The following is a 5,595-nucleotide window of genomic DNA, read 5'->3' on the forward strand; positions in this document are numbered from 1 at the left end:
TCGCTTTGTTTAACCGGTATAGAGCAAAAACGACAACGGTGGAAAAATTGAAATCTCAAAAATGCCGGGGTATAACAGTCTGCACTGCATTTTCGATACATATACGTACATCTAATTCTAAAAAATAATAGGATACATTTTAATAATTGTTTTTTAAGAGAAAAATATAAAAATTTATTTAAAATTTTTATGCGAAACATTATTAAAAAATAGTTACGAGAGTTCCTCTTTCCGCAGAAGTCACTCGCCGGACTTGTTTTACTCCTCGACGTCCGATGACTCTATTCGGTGTCTGAACGGTTGTAATTCCCGTCTCATCCATATTCCATATGCAGTGAGCCCGAAAATGTCTTGGAAATGCACCCGGACTGCTTACTGACCGATTAGCCCCAAACACAAGTTTCAGGTTTGATCGCCCACGAAATATTAGACATCAACGATAATGAAAAAACTACACTGGATTCGTGTTCAGCATGCATTACTCTTTATAATCACGTACCTCGAGATTTGGAGAGCAAATATTATTGCAGATATTACAAAATTTTCACGCGCAGAAAATGTAACTTTCACCTTCCGAAAACACGTTTGCCCTCGTAAAAATCATAACACGGCAGGTAACCTGCCGAAACTCCGTTGGTCACATGGGTACTATAAGCAGCGTTTACAATGTTAATAGCGAGTTCGCACAATATACAGGTTCCGAGATATTTGATTAGACGTATTTACCCCGTAGACGTTTTAGCCCCGGTCTCCCTTACTAATAAAGAAATATTATTATTTATGCCGATCTGTGAGCTTTTGAACGACAAAAAGCAGTATTACTTAGAATTTACGGTTGCAACCCAGCAAACATAAAATATAACTGCTATATAATACAGAAATAAGGCTGGAGTCTCATGGCATGTATGTTCCGCGTAACGCGTAACCGCGTAACCAATTATAGAAGCGTTTCGCATTTTCGGTTACGCATATTCACGCTTCTGATTGGTTACGCGGTTACGCGTTACGCGGAAAATACATGCCATGGGACTCCAGCCTTACACGTAATACAACGGATATTATACGAGGGTCGGTACAAAAGTAATACCTCCTAATTTTTTTCTTTTGAATCTGGCGCCATTTAAATTTTGCGTTTCTTCCCAGCGAGAAATGACCCATCGAATCGACGTCTAAATTGACGTCGAAAACATATATCGAAAAGTAATTGAAATATTCATAGATTTCGATTGATTCATGTCACAACTTTCGATGACTTTTCGACTCAGAATAAATCGATTCGACTCGATATTATTTCCCCACTGCAGCTATGGGCCGATTTCACCGTCTCTGATTAACATAATCCTCCGATTAAACTCACTCTTCGGCTCTTTCTAATAAGGGGGACAGTTAGAAAGAGCTGAAGAGTAAGTTTAATCGGAGGATCAAGTTAATCGGAGACTGTGAAATCGGCTCTATATTGAAGTAGATTATCAGAAGCAAATATAACTCTTTCTTGTATTATACGTTAAAATAAATGAATATTTTCACATTCCACTAGTTATTGTTCAATAGTATATATTCGTAAAATATATCAAAAATTATCTTTTTTGTTGTTCTTCGTTAGTAAAAATAAATATGCAATTCAAACAACATTTCTAAAAATTGGTTTATAACAAATATGAAATTAACTTACACTATATATAATTAAATATACACTAATAATATTAAACGACTATTACATTACAAATCTAGTCTTCAATATTTTATCAAATATTATTGAATATTTGATGATCAATATTAAATATTTGATAACATGAGTAGCGAAACTTGGAAATATAATTTTATTTCGACATATAATGCAAAAAAAGATTCATATGTCTCATTTTTTATTAAAATGTAAATAAAAATTTAATTAAAAGTTGTAACCAATTATTTATTTCTATGTATGTATTAGGCAGATAAATGTAAATACAAATATCTTATTGTATTAATAATTAAATATTAATATTTAATTAGTTGCTTAATTTAATTTCTTGTTTAATAAATGAGCGAATGTAGTATACTGAATGTATGTACCTATTGTATAATATTTTAATTTTCAAAACAATTGCCAAATTACAAACAGGAATTTTGTTGTGACTTTTACAGTTATAAAGTAACTATTTCATGGAAATAAGGGCCTAAAAAAATTAATGTTGTAACGCAATTATTATGCTCACATCATAAAATCTTTATATATTATCCATGTCTGCCAATATAATATAATTTTTATTTATGTTGCATTCTATATAATGGCAATGTTATTATATTTGATAGGCGAATCAAAATAGCTTCGAATCGATATCGAAATGATGAAATATCCGATAAATGTGTGTCACAAATAATCTCTTCTTTTAAAAAATGTCATAAAGCACAAACATCGAAATAAGCTTCAAATTTCGAGCATTATTTCGATATGATGTAATATCGATAATTTCGACGTCAATGAGACGTCGATTCGATAGGTCATTTCTCGCTGGGTTTGAGTTGCTACTTGAAGTCTCTAATTGCATTATGTTGAGTGGTGTTGCGATCAGTTACGTTAGTGTGTCACACGAACAGTTCAAATTGTGTATTTAGATATGCGTAACAGACAAGGGCGGTGATTGAATTTCTTACCGAGAAAAAAGTGAGTCCTATTGAAATCTAAATATAGATTAGAAGAGGCTATAAGGGTCACACGCGGATCAAGGTGCGTTTAAATATTATAGTGATTTATTAATCAAATTCCAACAATCCAAACGTTTCGGCTCCTGTCCGAGCCATCCTCAGTGGTATAATGTTAACAATAATAATATGTTCTCCTTCAACATGGTGAGTTTACTGTTTCAATTTTACAGAAACCTAGTGAGACTACAAGGTCCAAATCTGTAAAGTAATTAAGGAGTTACATCCCGGAAATGAAACGCGCTCGCGCGCGCCCGTTCACCTCGGTGTGCGAGCGCGTGTGTGTCGCGCGATGTTTGTGCGTCGAGGCCGTCGCAAGCGCGCGCCACGGTAAACGGAGGCTAACGGACCTCGAGCCGTCACCGTGCCTGGCCCGCTGTTGGTCGTACGGTTAACCTTCGACAGGCCTACGAACGTCCGCCGACCAGTTCGCACGTAACGCTCGCGACTCTAATTATATCGGAATAAAGTCCTGTGCTCAAGTTGTGTGTTCCTATGATTACTCGTCCCTGTGGAAATCCTTTCTGGCTGCCCTCAATCCTGACACCAAGCCCACCGAAAGGGCTTTCCTTACAGTCAAAGGTGGGAGATGGCAACATCGCCGGTGAAATACCACTACTTTCATCGTTTCCTTACTTACTCGGTTAGGCGGAGCGCGTGCCCCGAGGGCTTCGTGCCCCGGCGGTCACGGCTGGGATTAGACCGTCGTGAGACAGGTTAGTTTTACCCTACTGATGACCAGTCATTGCGATTGTAATCCTGCTCAGTACGAGAGGAACCGCAGGTTCGGACATTTGGTTCACGCACTCGGTCGAGCGGCCGGTGGTGCAAAGCTACCATCCGTGGGATTATGCCTGAACGCCTCTAAGGACCGGGCGGCGGGCGCAGCTATCATCGATTGAATGATTTAGTGAGGTCTTCGGACTGGTGCGCGGCAATGCGTCGGCATTGCCGATGTTGCCGGGAAGATGACCAAACTTGATCATTTAGAGGAAGTAAAAGTCGTAACAAAAGTCGTCGGACTAGGGAACCTAAGTCGTCTACAGACGATTCCGAGTCTCGACATCAAACTCGCGAAACTCATGTTCGACCGTTAGACGCCGTGCCGTCGTAAGCGGTGAGATCCCGACGACGGGCAGAGGCGCCGTACGGCAAACCGGGCTCGTGCGACGACCGGCCCGCGAGGACCGGCCGCCTAGTAGTGTGTCACATTGTTTTGAGCCTTTCGACTCACGAGACTCCTAGAGATATCATTGCCACCTTTGACTAGAGAGGATACGGCCTTAGAGGCGTTCAGGCATAATCCCACGGATGGTAGCTTCGCACCACCGGCCGCTCGACCGAGATTATTCTATTGAAATCTATTTGCATTTCAGAAATGGTGTTATCATAAACATTTCTGAGACGCGAATAATTTTCAATGACTGCGTTCAACAGAAAAAACGACTAATTTTTTAAAATGGTTGGACCTTGCCTTTAGTTCTTCCCTGGATCTAAGTGCAGAAACCAATCATAGTAAAAAATCATTGAGCGCTTATTGGCTCCGCCCCCCAGCAAACACGGGTATATAACTTATATTATCATGATATAACGAGATATAACACGCAATATATATCACGAATGTACCAGGTTATGTATACGTTAGTAGTAATTTCCTACTCATATGTATGACAGTTATATAAAGTTAATGTAACAGATAGATAACATGTAATATAATCTTCAAAGAAGTTACCAAATGATTATATAACATGTATATAAATTGATAAAAAGTTATATAACTGTAATTTGAATTACAGAATTGTGTTAGATAACTGTTACATTTCTTGTTACTGAACAATTATATATTAAATTAAGAATAAAAATTTTAATTTTTGCATACTTATTACAAATGTGAATATCATATAAATATCAAATTGCTTTTTTAAATTAATTTCAAGCAAAACTAAATAAAATTTTGATTAGTTTTGCTCGAAATTAATTACAAAAAACAATTTGATATTGATATAATATTCACATTTGTAACAAGTATGTAACAATTAAAATTATTAGAACCATATATTATTCTAAATTAAGTAATAAACAACAGTAAATAAGGCTTTCATATTATATATATATATATATATATATATATATATATATATATATGTAATATATTGACGTAGAACTACGTCTTTGTCGACAGTAAGGAGGGGTATAAGGGGGGGTAAATCTAGGCACAGCCTGCAACGAATGCAACGAAAATATGTCACACTTTGAACGTTTGTATCTTCGAAACTAATAATCGTAGAGTAATCATTGACATCTCATTTTAAAGCTTAAGAAGTCCCATTTATGATAAATCCAGCCTGAACTCTCTATTTCTTCTCGTTTAGATATAGTAGCGTTAGAAAGTTTAGCTAAATTTCTCGTAGATGCAACGAAAACATGTCACACTTTGAACGTTTATATCTTCGAAACTAATAATCGTAGACTAATAAATGACATCTCATTTTAAAGCTTAAGAAGTCCCATTTATGATAAAACAAGACCGAACTCTCTATTTATAACCGATTTTCTTGAAATGGAATTATTATAAGAGATTTTACTCGAAAAATATTAAAGGAAAATATACTTTATTATATAGTTTTTGAAAGCTCTCAATGTAAGCTAAATGTTTTCGCAATTTAATAAATAAATAAATGAATGAATAAATGGATGAATGGATTTAATAAATAAATAAATAAATGAATTAATAAATGGGTGAATGGATGAATGGATGAATGGGTGAATGGATTTAATAAATAAATAAATAAATGAATGAATGAATGAATAAATGAATGGATGAATGAATGAATGGATGAATGGGTGAATGGATGAATGGGTGAATGGATGAATGGGTGAATGGATGAATGGATTTAATAAATAAATGAA

The sequence above is a fragment of the Temnothorax nylanderi genome, unplaced genomic scaffold (genome assembly GCF_030848795.1).
Source record: "Temnothorax nylanderi isolate EJ_2023f unplaced genomic scaffold, tnyl_v1.0 TNYL_tig0113_pilon, whole genome shotgun sequence".
Classification (NCBI taxonomy): domain Eukaryota; kingdom Metazoa; phylum Arthropoda; class Insecta; order Hymenoptera; family Formicidae; genus Temnothorax; species Temnothorax nylanderi.